Source organism: Xyrauchen texanus, chromosome 34 (genome assembly GCF_025860055.1).
Source record: "Xyrauchen texanus isolate HMW12.3.18 chromosome 34, RBS_HiC_50CHRs, whole genome shotgun sequence".
Lineage (NCBI taxonomy): Eukaryota > Metazoa > Chordata > Actinopteri > Cypriniformes > Catostomidae > Xyrauchen > Xyrauchen texanus.
This window is the reverse complement of record NC_068309.1, coordinates 796,422-814,028: the sequence shown is the minus strand read 5'-3', so window position 1 is coordinate 814,028 and position 17,607 is coordinate 796,422. Positions and strand designations below refer to the sequence as shown.

At 38.1% G+C, this 17,607-nt stretch overlaps 1 protein-coding gene and 1 long non-coding RNA gene across 2 annotated transcripts in view; both read right to left on the bottom strand.

The window, feature by feature from the left end:
• Positions 1-17,607, bottom strand: part of LOC127628004 (interferon-inducible GTPase 5-like) — a 66,302-nt gene that overhangs the window by 25,922 nt on the left and 22,773 nt on the right. The gene's annotated exons all lie outside the window — the stretch shown is intronic.
• On the bottom strand, positions 5,872-9,039 carry LOC127628016 (uncharacterized). The gene is made up of 4 exons (XR_007968601.1): positions 8,514-9,039; positions 7,255-7,426; positions 6,962-7,124; positions 5,872-6,269 (listed from the first exon to the last, which is right to left on the bottom strand). It is a non-coding gene; the product is annotated as an uncharacterized LOC127628016 (long non-coding RNA).

Below are 17,607 nucleotides of genomic sequence, written 5' to 3'. Positions count from 1 at the left end.
TTCCCAAACAAAGCTGGACTGGAAGCTAGATTGAATTGCCTCATTTAATTTCAAGGGCCTGTTGTATCATTAATACAACATTGATTAAAACATTAAATAACGATTCATTTACACAAATATATGAGTTTACATACATGGCTAAATACCGGTTGCATAGGCTAAGAATTTGTCAAGAGTTAACAGTAATTAGCTTGCAAACTAATTAGCAACATTTTCAATTTTGTCAGCGATCACTTATGCTGCCTAACCTAGGCTAAACATTACACTTACACAAAAATACACGTTACACAAAAATAATCTTTAATTATAACTAACAGTTAGCTAGCTAACATTATAGCTACATACCACTTTGTTCTGATGACTTGTATGACCAGTGGGACTCGGTAAGCTTAAGGCACCACAAGATTTCAGCCTCCAGGGTCTTTGCTGGTGTTAAGCCGAGACGTGCTCCACTGTGTCTCACTCTGCCGTCACTGCTGGGGGTGGGAGCGGCCTCATTAGCTGATTGCGGTTCTCTTGGAGCTATATGGGGAGGCTGCAGTAGAGCAGTGATGGGCACTTGGGCCGAAGATGATGCTCCTGTCGGCTTCATACGAGTAGCGTGCTTCTTGCTGTTTGCGTGGCTGCGAAGTGCACCCTCACCCATATTTGATAGCTCAATAGTAGTTTTACAAACTTTACATTTAGCTTTTCTGTCGTCTACTTTTAACACCCAGTCTTTAAATTGTTCATTTTGTAGCCAAATCTCTTGAAATGTACATTTTCCTGGCATGTTAGTGCCTTAGTCGAATGCAGTCAGCCGTACCTGTTAACTAAGTGATTTCCAATTGAGCGGGAAGGGAATAAATATGGCGCTACAAATAGCCTAAGCACAACAATACAGAAAGATGTGTGAAACAGCGCGATAAAAAAAAAAATCGGTATAGAAAAATTACATTTTGATAAATGGAATCTAAAATTTAAAGCAACAAACTAAATTCCCTGATATTCCATGACTTGGACAAAAAATATATAAAATTCCCTGACTTTCAATGTCTGGAATAGACCTTTTAAAATTCCATGACATTCCAGAAATTCCATGACCCGTGGGAACCCTGTACATTTGTATTTCTATTTACTTCACAACCATTAAAAATATATGTACTATATGAATAAAATTGTGACTTTTTTTATTTGTTTTTTTAATACTATGAATTTGGACATACTACCATGTTGGCATACTGTTTTTCGAATACTGTATAGTAGATAAGTATTTGATTTTGCATACAGAGTTGGTGAAAGGAACATTTACTAGAAAATTTCAGTTAAAGGATTAGTTCAACCAAAAAATGAAAACAATTTCATAATTTACTCACCCTCATGTTGTTCCAAACCTGTAAGACTTTAGTTCATCTTCAAAAACACAAATTAAGATTTTTTTATGAATTAACTTTTTGAAGCGTTAAATTGGCGTGGACTGTCAATGGAGGGACAGAAATCTCTCAAATTTCATAAAAATATCTTAATTTGTGTTTCGAAGATAAACGAAAGTTTTATGGGTTTGGAACAACACAAGGACGAGTAATTAATGACAGAATTTTACAGTGGCAGTGAAGAAGTTTCCCAATGTGTCCAGAGGAGCTTTGGGGTTTGCAGTGAATTCTAAGATGGGGGAACTGAGATGGCTTGAAAAAAAAAGAAGTTAAGTTTTAGAAATTTTAAAGGGCACCTATTATGGAATTTTGAAAATGACCTTTCATGTAGTGTGTAACATAGATTTAAGTGAACAAAAACATCCTGCAAAGTTTTATATATGAAAGTTCACCGTAAAAAAAGTTATTGTCTCTCAAAAGTAGGAGTCTACTCTGAGTCAATGTAATGAATCTTTTTTCCAACGAGTCATTTTCCTTTTCGTTGTGACGTCAAGACGAAAAATTATCAAATTGGCCGCGCCCACTCATTGCATGCGCAGACACCAGGGAAAACTTTAAAACATCATGTCGACAACAAGACGCTGTGTTCTCAAGTGCATATCAAAAGCGACCTTTTTTTCACTGCCCAGGGACGAGCATGTGAAGAATCAGTGGCTAGAGTTTATATTTACAACTATACCACACAAGTATAGCCCGAACCTTGTGCTGTGTTCACGTCATTTTAATGACGATTGCTTTACGAACATGAACGCTTTCAAGTGTGGATTCGCGAGCCGGTTGATTCTGAAGGAAGGTTCAGTACCAAGTTTATTTGGATCAGCTTCCTCCTCCGAATCACAACCTGTAAGTATTATTAATAATTGTTGCTTTTATGTGTTTTTTAGCATGCTTAATAAGTATTTGTGTGTGTTGTGTACGTTACGCTCAGCGCAGCTTCTAGGTCTCCAATGTCAATGTTTTTGAAATATGTGAAATGTTTGTCGATGTTATTGGAGTTGTCATAAAGAATAGAGCAATAACTTGTAGTAATGCAGTGCTTTACCAATATGTTTATGCGTTGGGCTAACGCAAACAATAACTGATTGGGTGTTTACCACCGAACTTTGGGCTATGATCGCTAACATAAATCAACTCAAATTCCTTCTCTGATTTTGATTTTTTTACTACAAAGCGGTGATGGGCGTTCCGTTTCCGACAATCTCTGCACAGAGTATACCAATCACAACTGACTGGGTCATCTGACCAATCACCACAGATTAGCGTCACGCAAAGGAGGGGTTTGGAAAAATGAGTTGTTGAACGAATCATTTGGGAGTCGCTGAGCAAATCAGGTAAACATAAATGCATATTATAAGACAACAAAAGTGTTTTTTGTCATTGCATGCATGTAAAACTGTTGTTGGGGACTCCCAAAACAATATTAGGAACATTTTAAATGCCATAATAGGTGCCCTTTAAGTATGTACGTTGCTTGATTTTTATTCAAATGTGTTACATACATGTTCATGTTTTAGACATCATATAAAGATTTCTTTCAAATGTTATGTGTGTATTTTCTTGTATTGAAATATATGGAGGACAAAATATATTTTTTAATGCTTTTAAAATATTTTTTCAAAAATGCCCAAAAAATGTATTTGTAGAACATGTATTTATGTAAATGTATTTAGACAAATATTTTAGCAAATATATTTTTTGTATATTTTGAAAAAGCCTCTACAATAGTTTTGGGCAAATGAGGACAGAAATTAGATTGGTACTGCAAGTCCGCCCATAGAATATTAATTAAGATTAAAATGACCAACTGGTTACCAACACACAACTATTGATTCACGACGTTGCCACAACGTTGCTACGACAAACAGTCATCATCACAAAGTTACGTTGTGGCGACGAATCGAGTAATTTCACTTTTCCGGTTGTCACGACGTAACCACTTACGTTGCCACGACGAAAGATTCGTAATGTGATTACGTTGCCGTTACGTAATGGTCACATAATTTGGCTAGCTGGGAATGCTGTTTACTGAACAGTTCCTGTGCTTCCTAGACATATGAGATGTAAAAGAGGACATTATTTGAAAAGCACTTTTGCTCACTTATGGTTCTTTAAGTGAGCAACAAGACTGGGCACATCCTGGCACTGATGACTACATAGTGAAATACTGCATGTCAAGGCCGTATCACCTACTGCATGTGCAGCCACAGCAGTGTTAGAGCTGTTATGGCGCAGGTAGAAATGGCTCTTAAATGCTAATTTGGAAAACGACTGTTTGCAATCAACTGCGACACATTTGAAAATGGCGCGAGGTTCGAACATATTCCTCCGAATTTGCACTGTTAAACAACAAAAACAGCAAGTGTACATTTTAATGCATATTCAAAACTTATCCTGAACTCAACCAATAACCAATGCGAGATATCGTTTAAACATGAAATTAGCCTCGCCATGGTTACAGTTCGACATACTGCAAAAATGCGTTACAAACGTTTCAAATAAAATAAGTCAGAGCGAATTCGTTTATTTCCCATGTGTAAGTTTATATATTAAAAGGATAAAACGTTACCATCTAGACAGCCAACAGGTCCACATCATTTAAGATTTATAATGACATTAAAGATGAAAATAAAATACAACACAAAAGCTGTATTCAAATAACTAAAACAATTACTGAACGTCAACTTTACAGAATTTGTTTATTTGTGCTTACCAGACAGATTTCGAGTGGATAAAAAATCTCATTTCGGCAGCTCGCCGTGGTCTGTGCGTTGATTCTTGCTGTCCGTTGCAGAAAAACCGCCAGTTGAAGTTCAAAAGGCGTGAACACGTCTTGAGCGCTGATTGGACAAGTCTAAAGGCATTAACTTTAAAACATAAAATGCTTGTTAAAAATATGGTTTCTTTATATTATGCAGCGTCGTGGCACATATTGGACAACAAGCCAATAAAAAATAAAGACTGAGCTTCAACACATACAATTATTATTTTCAACATTGTATTAATGTGATGAAATAAGATGCATATGGCCAATAAAATAAAGACTGGACTTTAAAACATGTCACACATTGCATGTTATATCAATTTAATAATAATTCCATGACACCGCATTAGTTTTATTTTATTAGATTTATTAGATAACAAATCAAAGTCATTGAAATCATGTAATGGGAGAGACCAGGGAAGGTGTAAAATTGTTTATTTTCATAGAGGTACACACATATTCTTGTAGACCATATCATTGTGATTTATTGTTAAAAAAATGATGACATATTTTGTTGAAGTGATTCCCCCCTTTCATTTCTTATAGTAGTCCGGGACAGTTCATGAGTCGTTCAGTTGAACTGGTGTATAACGCCACCTACTGTGTGACTACAGACACTACACCCATAATTACAGGACAGGAAAGAGTCACATCTGCACAAAAGCCCAAAACATGCAAACTGAGATATGAATGAAGTGATAAAAGAGATTATAATAAACATACATTCAGGACAAAATCATGTTGTTATAAACTGATATTTTACAGCAAATCAAATACATTGATATGAAATATATATCTATGATCAATTCCATTGAAATGCATTTTGAGTGTGCAGGGGTGCCGCCAGAAATTCTGGGCCCTATGGAAACCAAAATTTCTGGACCCCCTACATTTTTTACAGATACAATTTAACCCAATAAACATGTCCAGTATACTTTAAAAAAGATACTTAGCGCACTGCATAGTTAAAATACAAAACAAATATAGAAATATGTACTTGTTTACATAAAAGGGAGAACATTTATTATCTCAATTGCAATTGCAAGCACAACAGAACATAATGTACACATATTGACATATACTTTACATGCACTGTAAAAAATTCACCCGTAAATTTACAGTAAAATACTGGCAGCTGTGGTTCCAGCCCTTTACCGTAATTTTACGGTTTCAACAATGCTGTTATTTTACAGTAAAATACTGGCAGCTGGTTCCAGCCCTTTACCGTAATTTTACGGTTTCAACAATGCTGTTATTTTACAGTAAAATACTGGCAGCTGGTTCCAGCCCTTTACCGTAATTTTACGGTTTCAACAATGCTGTAATTTTACAGTAAAATACTGGCAGCTGTGGTTCCAGCCATTTACTGTAATTTTACGGTTTCAACAATGCTGTAATTTCACAGTAAAGTACTGGCAGCTGTGGTTCCAGCCATTTACCGTAATTCTACAGTTTTTAATTTTATGGCTGTGCTTCACAAAGTACTGGCAGTAATGGTTCCAGCTATAATTCTATGGTATAAAAAGTTAGAATATAAATACTGTTTTATATTTACTCTATTGTCCGATATCTATTAACATCCCTATATTTACTCAATGGAAAAAATGAAGAAAATATACATTATGGTACAGTATTGTTTGCCATTTATTTAAAACAGCTAACAAGTTTTAACAATACATTAACAGTTAAGGGAAAAAAGTCACAGAAAATACATTGTAAAATGTGAGGAAACAGTAGGCAAACAAAGAAACCTTACATTCAACATGTCACATCAGCATCCAGGCAAGAGAGGAATTCTGAGTCTGAGAGGAAAATATTAAGGAACCAATGGATGAAAAATCCTTGACAGAGGCAAAAAACAGCCAAAAGATCTGGCCTGAGAGGACAAGAGATCCAATGGGTGAAAAAACTGTAGGAAGAGGCAAAAAACAGCCAACACGTCCCACCTCAGCTTTTGAAACATCTGGCCTGAGAGGAAATCCCGATCTGAGAGGACAAGAGAACCAATTGGTGAAAAAACGTAGGAAGAGGCAAAAAAACTGGCAAAACGTCCCACATCAGCTTTTAACACATCTGGTCTGAGAGGAAATCCAGATCTGAGAGGAAAGAAAATCTTAGTGGTAAAATAAATCACATGACAAAAACTAGTGATCAAATATTCTACGAACACTTTTAAAAGAGACATAAAATGATCATGTTACATAACTAATTTTAGAGATTATCTATACTTTACTAAACACATCTCATTAAACATTCACAGTGCGTCAGTATGTGAATTTCTTGTTACTTAATGACCCACAAATGTTTTTTTGTTTTGTAATAGTTGTTCATGATTCGCTTGTTTGTTCTGAGCAGTTAAACTGTCCACTGTTCTTCAGAATAAAATAATCCCCCTGGCAAAGAACATTGGGCAGTTTAACTGCTCAGATCAAACAAGGTACTCATGAACAACTATCACAAAACAAAAACAACATTTGTGGTTCATAGAGGTAACAATGTAGTCACTCACAAAATGTCCATTTTTATTACACTGCACTGAGAGTGTGGCTAATGGGATGTTTAGTAAAGTCATGAAAGATTATAATTGTTTGTGTAGCTAGCTTAAACACTTTGTTTGTCTATAGATGTGACTGATGAAGACATTTTATGACCAATTAATGCAGAAAATCATCCAATTCCAAAGGGTTCAGATACTTTCTTACCACTGAATATGAATGCAGTTAAGAGGTGTTGATTCTTTTAGGAAGCTGCAAAATGTGAGTGTCAGTGGGCATTTAAGTTTAGTTACCTAGACGAAGTTCCATTCGAAATCGATGAGGTTCTTCAGGAGAGAAGCAACTTTGGGATTGACAGTGGCAGACTTCTTGCTGACAAGTTTTCCAGTCTTCTTTGAAACCACCTTGCCTCTGCAGGTCTTCGTACCTCTTTCAGGGTTTATCCCAACGAATCGTCTAAGGGTAATTAAAAAAAACACACATTAAAAAAGAAAACTTACAAAATCGACCTTTTATCAATTTAAATATTGGATTAAATATAAATAATTAACCAATTTAAAGGGTACTATAAAAGGTGATAAAATACCTTTGAATGAATTCCGAGGTGCCACATGCCTCCTCTGGATACTTAAGATTGAAGACGTAGAACATTGCAAACATGGTTGCTATTGCAGTCAGGAATCTTGGTTGTATGCCCTCACAAACAACACGACTCTCTAGGGTAATCATCCAGCGTTCAGTACAGTTCTCTGCCCTCCCTGAAATGAATTTTATTTTTATTTTAAATAGCAGTTAACACAATATTCTAATTGTTCTGATTATTTACTCATTCTAAGGCCATCCAAAGAGTGTATGACTTTTTCTTTATCAGAACACTGTGGCGAGTGGGACAAGGTCGAGGGACGTGAGAGAATGTCACAAAGACCGTTCATCATCAACATGATTATTGTCGAGTGACACCTGCGCGACGCACCGGTCTCGTATATCACACAGAGGAGTGGAAGCATTAAAGGAGTAGCAACGACAATGGAGATCGAGAGAGGAACAGGCCTGATTTTATGTTGGGTTTTGTTATGGGAAGAAGGCGGGAACCAGCAAACATTCAAATATTTTACTAAATAAATAAACCAATACAAAAATGAAAGTAAAAGCCAGCAGCCCCTCACGGACGACTGCTGGCCACATAAAACAGAAACAAAACCAAACATAAAATCAGGCCTGTTCCTCTCTCGATCTCCATTGTCGTTGCTACTCCTTTAATGCTTCCACTCCTCTGTGTGAGATATGAGACTGGTGCGTCACGCAGGTGTCACTCATCAGTAATCACGCCACCGGTCTCGCGTCGTTCTCTAACGTACCTCAACCTCGTCCTACTAGCCACATACACAAATACATTCTTTAAAGAAATTAGAGCTCTGTGTATGTATGCAACAAGTCCCATCCTTTTGACAATCCAAACAGCATATTAAGGCATCATTACAGTAATCCACAACTTTCCCGTCCATCATTTCATGTTTTCTAAGGTAAAATGATACATGTTGGTAAGAAACAAATCCATTATTAATATTAAATTATTAACTGTCCTGTTCAATCAAAACACAAATAATTTGTGGCGCTGTGTCAGATCACTCGCATCAGTTCACTTGCATCGTATAAATCTGTAAAACAGCAGATATCATTCTAAAAATCTTGCTGTGTTCTAGTGAAAAAGAAAGTCAAATACTTCTTTGATGGCCTGAGGGTGAGTAAAATATCACATAATTTTTATTTTTGAATGAACCTTTCTTTCAAAAGTACTGCCTTTGCAACCAATCATTTATCCCATCTGCACTAGTTATGACATACCACATAGAGACGAGGGCTGGCAGGTAGATGTGGCATCTTCTCTACATCAGCTGCAGTCGCAGAAACCTGAAAGAGAACAAAAAAATTAGAATGATATATAAATAAATAAATTTGATAAAATGAAACAAAAGATTTTAAAAACACTCACATCTGCATGTAATATCAGGCCACTTTCACTCTCATTGAAATGTCTTAAACCAAGCAAAGAAATTCGACGTCGAGCACGGAGAACAGTTGAGAACTGTCTGTCTTCAAAACGTGTTTCGCGCCGAAAAGTCGAGAATATCCGCCTCGTCTTTCAAAAATAACCTCTTTGACTTTTTAATAGTATGAAAGTTACACGTGAATCTCACAAAAAAACAGGTACAAGTTACTCGCACCACTAAATCGAAAAATATATAGGCCTAACAATATAAATATCTATTTTGCTTTGGGAATTTGAACAGCTTTACAAGATTATTTGCATGGAAACTAAACAAATTGACCACTAACTTTTAATTATTATAATGGATCTGGATATTTCAAGTAGTTTTGTATTTATTCTCCATCTTATGTGCATGATATTATGCGAATAACATTAATGCATCGGTAAGATTCGCATCGTGTAACTTAACATAACTGAATCAGAAATTCATGTAAATCGAGTTAAGGGTACTAAAAATGAAAGCCACACTAATTTCTAAATGGTAACTTAACTTTAATCAAGCAAATAGTTCGCCGTGATGGAGCTCAGAGAACATTCATTAGCAGGCGATATGCCTCAACCGTTGAGAGCTCTGTCTATAAAACGCGATTCGCGCTCAGTAAAAGCTCAATCAAAAATACCTCTTGAAAAAGGCGATTGTACAGGTTGAGAGAAACATAACATAATAACAGTAAAGAAATAAACTTACCTTGAACAGTGTCCTTCTTTAAGATCGTCTAGATGAGTGTTGCGAAACAATTCTGTTAATTTGACTGCTTTCTGTTCGAAAATAGACTGCGTTGAAGATGCCCCACCCCCACGTGCTATTTTTTACAGTCCAAGACTGTTTTTTTCCAGAAACAAACGGGTTTACACATAAATGCTGTAAATTTACGACAAGTAATTAATTTATGGAACATAGACTGTAAATTTACAGGATTAAACTGTTTATTGAAATAACAGTATTTTACTGTTGGAATTTCACTGTATTTTTACAGCAATTTTTAACAGTGTGAACAAGCTTTAGCTGGGTCAAACTGCTCAATCAGGAAACATCAGCTAGAACTAACCCATAATTAAATCAGTCCAGGAATAAAACTAGCTAGGCCAAAAGGGCTCAAAATCAAGACACACCAGGACTAATGCCAGGCCTAAACCAGTCCAGGACTAAACAAGTACTGAACCAGACATCAACTGTTTGTTATCCAGGTCTAACAAAGTTATGTTCAACATCACTTTATAATGGCCCAGCGGCGTACCTTTCTTCTGGCAAATCATGTATCAAATCATCAAAGTTCAGCTTTCTTGCCAGTTTGCTTTCAATGGATAGTATGGCAAGGTGACAAAGTCTATCCTGCAACATAGCAGACCTCAGATAAGTTTTTATCAGTTTCAGCTTACTGAATGCTCTCTCGCCACCAGCAACGGTCACAGGCAGTGTGCAAAATATTCGCAAAACTATGCAGACCTGCCGAAAAATACTCTGCAGCTGCATCTTGTAAATGCTGTTGAGCAGATCAATTGGTGACAGACACCCTGGGAAAGTGGCCCTATATACAGAGTTGATGTGTCTGACTTCATCTTCAAATTCACAAGTCAGATCAGTGTTGTATTTTGAAATCAATAGGAGAACGAGGTGCAGACAATAAAGCTGACTCTGCATCTATAAGTCAAACACACACACACACACACACGCGTAATAATAACCATATTATTTTTATTGGCCTATTTAGTTTTCTTAATATAAAATATTAAAATATCTATTTTGTAAACTCCTTATAGCCAATGGTTACTACAGACACATGTTTTATTCAATTTTATATTATTTTTTCTGGGGCATTTTATTCACATTAAGAACGTCAAGTTTGACAGCATCGATCGTAGCAGCAGCACTGTCACTTCACAGAACACACGACACACACACGGCAAACTGATTTTGTAATTTTTGAAGCGTGTAGATCACTTTTTGTTTTGTTAAGTTATCATCATGTGGCGAACACAGTAGATAAGACTTGTTTAGAGGCTTCAATCTTCGTGAAGTTTCGCGCTCAGGCTCACCTTGTTCGGCTCACCTTGTTCGGCTGAGACGGGTATGGCGTTATTTCCTGTCAAATGTCGAGAGCGCATTATTGTAGCGCGAAAGTACATTAATGTTATGCGCGAGCGCGAATCCCTCTGCTCGCGCGCGGAATATAATGCGCCGAGCGCGAATCCCTCTGCTCGCGCGCGGGAACTGGGCGCGCGCTCTCAGATACACGCTGCTCTTGAAAGAATTTTCTCTGCGCTCGCTCAGAGAATATGCCTGCACTTAAAACGTGTTCATTGCAATCGCGAATCTCTTCGCTTAAAGTAAGCGTGTTTGTGCTTAGACTGTGTCCCGTGCGTTCGCGCATGCCCAAGTACTTTTCTCTTCGATTTCTTTCTCTTTGCTCTTGGCATAAACGCTGTCAAAACGGCAACAACCAATCAGAAAAGGCTTCAACGACTGACCAATGAAAACGCGACATCGTACATGGAATCTTATTGGTTGATATTGAACCGCACATGTTCATGTGTTCAATCAAGACGATTCAATTCAATCAAGACGAGCCGAGATGGATCCGCAGAATCGACGATCTCAGGTAAACAGTTTTATTTGTTTTGATGTTAAATATGTCAAATGTATCTTAGAAATGTCTGGGAAGAGGGCGATTGGATTATTTTACATATAAATGACCTAGACTGTCAACCACATTCATACTACAGAGCTATGCCCATTGTAGTGAGATTTTTGAGCCAAATAGATTTGAAAGCCGATTCAAAAGGCAAAAATAATATTTTACGTCTGATAATTAACACATTGTCTCGTGCAATCACACCAGTGATTAAACATTAAGATACGTAGCGAGATCAACTGCTAAATTCAAATCTGAAAAAAGACTTGGGGGAAAGATAAGGTGGCAACATGCCCCGTAAAATTATGCTAGTCCTATATCTATTATGGCTGTCACGAATGAAGTGATGTGAAATGAAAAGTGTCATCTGCAATAGATTTTCTTTATCGCGGATTGCAGCGTTGAGTGTTATAACGTTAATCAATCACCCACTTTCTGTTGAGCTTAATTAATGCAGTTTGGCCAATCAGAGGCATTTTGATTAAAGGACAAGTTCGGTATTTTACACTTAAAGCCCTGTTTTAAGATCGTTTCTGATGAAATAGAACGGTTAAGATTGAAAGATTGGTTAGGGTTAGACCACTAGGAGGCGCCTTCTGGCCCATATATATCTAGCGTCTCATATTGACGCTAAAGGGTGCCATGTGCGTTGGTTTTATGACGCCTTGGTCCAAATTTTAATCTTAACCGTTCTATTTCATCAGAAACGATCTTAAAACAGGGCTTTAAGTGTAAAATACCGAACTTGTCCTTTAATCAAAATGCCTCTGATTGGCCAAACTGCATTAATTAAGCTCAACAGAAAGTGGGTGATTGATTAACGTTATAACACTCAACGCTGCAATCCGCGATAAAGAAAATCTATTGCAGATGACACTTTTCATTTCACATCACTTCATTCGTGACAGCCATAATAGATATAGGACTAGCATAATTTTACGGGGGCATGTTGCCACCTTATCTTTCCCCAAGTCTTTTTCAGATTTGAATTTAGCAGTTGATCTCGCTACGTACTTAATGTTTAATCACTGGTGTGATTGCACGAGACAATGTGTTAATTATCAGACGTAAAATATTATTTTTGCCTTTTGGAATCGGCTTTCAAATCTATTTGGCTCAAAAATCTCACTACAATGGGCATAAGCCTGTAGTATGAATGTGGTTGACAGTCTAGGTCATTTATATGTAAAATAATCCAATCGCCCTCTTCCCAGACATTTCTAAGATACATTTGACATATTTAACATCAAAACAAATAAAACTGTTTACCTGAGATCGTCGATTCTGCGGATCCATCTCGGCTCGTCTTGATTGAATTGAATCGTCTTGATTGAACACATGAACATGTGCGGTTCAATATCAACCAATAAGATTCCATGTACGATGTCGCGTTTTCATTGGTCAGTCGTTGAAGCCTTTTCTGATTGGTTGTTGCCGTTTTGACAGCGTTTATGCCAAGAGCAAAGAGAAAGAAATCGAAGAGAAAAGTACTTGGGCATGCGCGAACGCACGGGACACAGTCTAAGCACAAACACGCTTACTTTAAGCGAAGAGATTCGCGATTGCAATGAACACGTTTTAAGTGCAGGCATATTCTCTGAGCGAGCGCAGAGAAAATTCTTTCAAGAGCAGCGTGTATCTGAGAGCGCGCGCCCAGTTCCCGCGCGCGAGCAGAGGGATTCGCGCTCGGCGCATTATATTCCGCGCGCGAGCAGAGGGATTCGCGCTCGCGCATAACATTAATGTACTTTCGCGCTACAATAATGCGCTCTCGACATTTGACAGGGAAATAACGCCATACCCGTCTCAGCCGAACAAGGTGAGCCGAACAAGGTGAGCCTGAGCGCGAAACTTCACGAAGATTGAAGCCTCTAAACAAGTCTTATCTACTGTGTTCGCCACATGATGATAACTTAACAAAACAAAAGTGATCTACACGCTTCAAAAATTACAAAATCAGTTTGCCGTGTGTGTGTCGTGTGTTCTGTGAAGTGACAGTGCTGCTGCTACGATCGATGCTGTCAAACTTGACGTTCTTAATGTCAATAAAATGCCCCAGAAAAATAATATAAAATTGAATAAAACATGTGTCTGTAGTAACCATTGGCTATAAGGAGTTTACAAAATAGATATTTTAATATTTTATATTAAGAAAACTAAATAGGCCAATAAAAATAATATGGTTATTATTACGCGTGTGTGTGTGTGTGTGTGTTTGACTTATAGATGCAGAGTCAGCTTTATTGTCTGCACCTCGTTCTCCTATTGATTTCAAAATACAACACTGATCTGACTTGTGAATTTGAAGATGAAGTCAGACACATCAACTCTGTATATAGGGCCACTTTCCCAGGGTGTCTGTCACCAATTGATCTGCTCAACAGCATTTACAAGATGCAGCTGCAGAGTATTTTTCGGCAGGTCTGCATAGTTTTGCGAATATTTTGCACACTGCCTGTGACCGTTGCTGGTGGCGAGAGAGCATTCAGTAAGCTGAAACTGATAAAAACTTATCTGAGGTCTGCTATGTTGCAGGATAGACTTTGTCACCTTGCCATACTATCCATTGAAAGCAAACTGGCAAGAAAGCTGAACTTTGATGATTTGATACATGATTTGCCAGAAGAAAGGTACGCGCTGGGCCATTATAAAGTGATGTTGAACATAACTTTGTTAGACCTGGATAACAAACAGTTGATGTCTGGTTCAGTACTTGTTTAGTCCTGGACTGGTTTAGGCCTGGCATTAGTCCTGGTGTGTCTTGATTTTGAGCCCTTTTGGCCTAGCTAGTTTTATTCCTGGACTGATTTAATTATGGGTTAGTTCTAGCTGATGATTCCTGATTGAGCAGTTTGACCCAGCTAAAGCTTGTTCATGTAAAGTATATGTCAATATGTGTACATTATGTTCTGTTGTGCTTGCAATTGCAATTGAGATAATAAATGTTCTCCCTTTTATGTAAACAAGTACATATTTCTATATTTGTTTTGTATTTTAACTATGCAATGCGCTAAGTATCTTTTTTAAAGTATACTGGACATGTTTATTGGGTTAAATTGTATCTGTAAAAAATGTAGGGGGTCCAGAAATTTTGGTTTCCATAGGGCCCAGAATTTCTGGCGGCACCCCTGCTCGTGACAGAACACAGGCCGTCTGAGTGACACTTCAATTTAAGTTGACAATCTCAAATGAAGATTGCTGAACTCCAGCTCGTCTGTGTTTTCAGATCATCCGCGCTTCTTGCGTTAGAGAGCGCGCGCATGATTGCCAGATACTATTGAAAAGACCGGGTAGAAAACATGTTCTTTTAACAGAAAAGCTCTGATTTGGGGTTTAAATTATTGAATTCTGGCATTAAACTGAAACGTTCCCACTTCAGACGACAAACTACGCTTGGCTACTATCTTGTTCTGCAATTCACTTGCCTAGTAACCATAGTAACGGTGGGCACGCTTTCGCGCTTTCTGCTATGACGTGGAGTGCGGGATTGAATTTTTAATTAGCCTGCATTAGTAACAGTTAATTTTGTTATGGTATGAACTTAATCCTAGTAAAGGCAAAAAATATATAATACCTTTGTAACGAAATCCAAGACTTTGTATACCAAATCCAAGGCTTTTAAGGCCTTAATTTGAGATTATTTTTCAATGCTTTTAAGATCCTGCGGGTACCCTGGTTAATGTGTCTTGTCCCCTCACAATGACAGTAAATTAATTATTAGGCTACATTACATCAGTCACGTCACATAGTGGTCTATTTTCAGTTCAAAATGGTGAAAATAGACAAAAGTTTATTAATTTGCCTGATTATTTTTGTGATTCATTTAACATTTATGACCTAAAAAAACTGTCAAATAGCAAATGTTTAGTTTAGCAACTTACATCTTATCTCGCACTTGACCGACCGTAAACTGAAGCACTTCGAGTCGCTCCTTTAAGGTGCGTACACACTGCCAGCGACATCGCGCGCGACAGCGACTCTATCCCATTCAGTTTCAATGCGAGCACAGCGACTTCCGGCGACACGAGCTGTCGCGACCATTGGCGCTAGATGTGGGCGTGTCCAGCGACGCAACAAAGTTGAGAAAAGTTCAACTTTGGAGCGACTAACGGAAGCGACAGCCAATAGCAGAGAAGACGGGAGAGCTCACGTGATCCTCCTCTCTCTCTCTCTCTCTCTCTCTCTCTCTCTCTCTCTCTCGCTGTCTCTCTCAGCTCCTGCAGTAACGGAAAGATGGATGAAAGGCTAATTCTTGCTGTTAGAAATGTTTCAGTGCTCTATGATATGTCTCTTCCCACGTACAAGGACATTTTTAAGAAAAAATACTGTATCTGAGATCGCAGGGATTTTATTGACCCAGACAGACCGGCATTTGCATTTTCGCCGCAGATAAACAGCCGCTATGGCAAACAGCACGCCTTGTTTCTCATTCATCTTTGATATAAAGCATTTCATGTACTGATTCCATTTATATTTAGTCTTTTCCCTCCAAAATGTTTGTTTTTAGCGCCAAGAAAAGAGATTCGCTGTCAACAGCAATGGAATTTGACATCCGTGAATGTCATTTATAAACGTTACTAGGCAACCAGTAGTGGGAACGCCCACTAGCGACTTCACCGCCAGCCACTGGCGACCTGCAGCGATAAAGTCACTGGCAGTGTGTACGCAGCTTTACTGTCGAGTCGCTCTGCTAATATTCGCGCTGTGAACATAAAGCCCGCCTACTTTGATTTGATTGGTCATCTCAAATATTCTGACATTGACGAGCAGTGACAGACCAATGAGGCTCAGATGAACACACACACACACACACACGTGCGCGCTCGGCGCCGCTGCGGAAGAACGCGCTGATAACAAGACTGAAGCGAACACGAAGGCTTATCACATATTTAAAGATGGAAAGGGAGAAAACAGGACAGAGTAACACGGCGAATATCGCTCATATATATTTTTTTGACGACGTAGTTAAGGCGGCAGGCGTGTGTTGCTTAGGCGGCCGCCTTAGTTTCAAAGTGCTGCGGGAAACCCTGGTCACTTATTCCTAATATGAACTGTTTCACATGAAACCTCAAATGCAAGACATTGATTGCATGAGATGAAGTTTGTCTGTATGAGTTTGTAAATGGCAGCCTGTGCCCTTTTGTAGTGTGTACATACTATTTCTCATCAAACTGTGATAAACGTGATTAAATTAAGTATATATAAGTCTGCCATATGTTGCCACCCCTCAAAAAATTCTGCCATATGTCGCCACCCCATAAATATTTTTCTAGATCCGCCCCTGCCTGCCTAATGTGCTGCTTGGGGCTGTACAAATTGCCGCACTATTGAAAACAGGTCTCGGGGAATTACTTTTCACAAGTAAGACTGAACATTTGTTTTTGGTTGTATTTGGTCGTTATATAATTAGTAATAGTAACGTTAGTTGGCCACCGGAGTTAGTCAGACTAAAATAGCTTGCTTGCGAGCTGGGAAAGTTGAGACATGAGTTGACATGATTTATAGTGTAGTTTTATCTTATATTTTATATTATAAAGTACATTTCCTGAAAATCTAAATATTTTCTTAAAACCGACTTTTATGACAAGTACTGGTTACACCATGTACGAACCACTGAAATCGGTTGATAAATGTAAACGTTATTTTTGTTTTTATCCAGAAAAACCGCAACTCACCCGTTTACTTGCATTTGATTACAGCGAAATGGCGGACGCGTTGACGTATAGCAGCAACGTTCCAAAGCGGCCAATAGGGCGTCTATTTATTATGTCTATGGGTTTTAGCAGGTCTTTTCAGCAGGGATGTTTTAAAAATTCCCTGAAAATCCCTGTGCTGTCATCCAAAACGAAAGAAAAAGATAGACAGACAAACAAACAGACAGTCAGACCCTGTTCATGCAGAATAAAACAACTTTTAGAAGTCTTCCTCTCATGTGACTGATGCTTTTATACATACTGAATATTTTAAAATGACTTGATTTCATTGAGTAAACATTTGTAATGAGGAAAACAATGACTGCGTGACCTTTAATGATGCTGGTTTGAATATCTTATCTTGAATATGTCATCTTGATAATCTCATCGATAACTATTTATTTACACCGGGCAAGTACGATAATGTTCTAAAGCAGCTGTTATCTGCTCAACAGCACAGCTGGACCCATGCAAAGCAGACGCGCGACTCGCGCGACTGAACCGGATGTGTGTCGCGCATGCGCATTGAGCGGCTCGTGATGAGCAGTGGTGCGTGTTTGTTC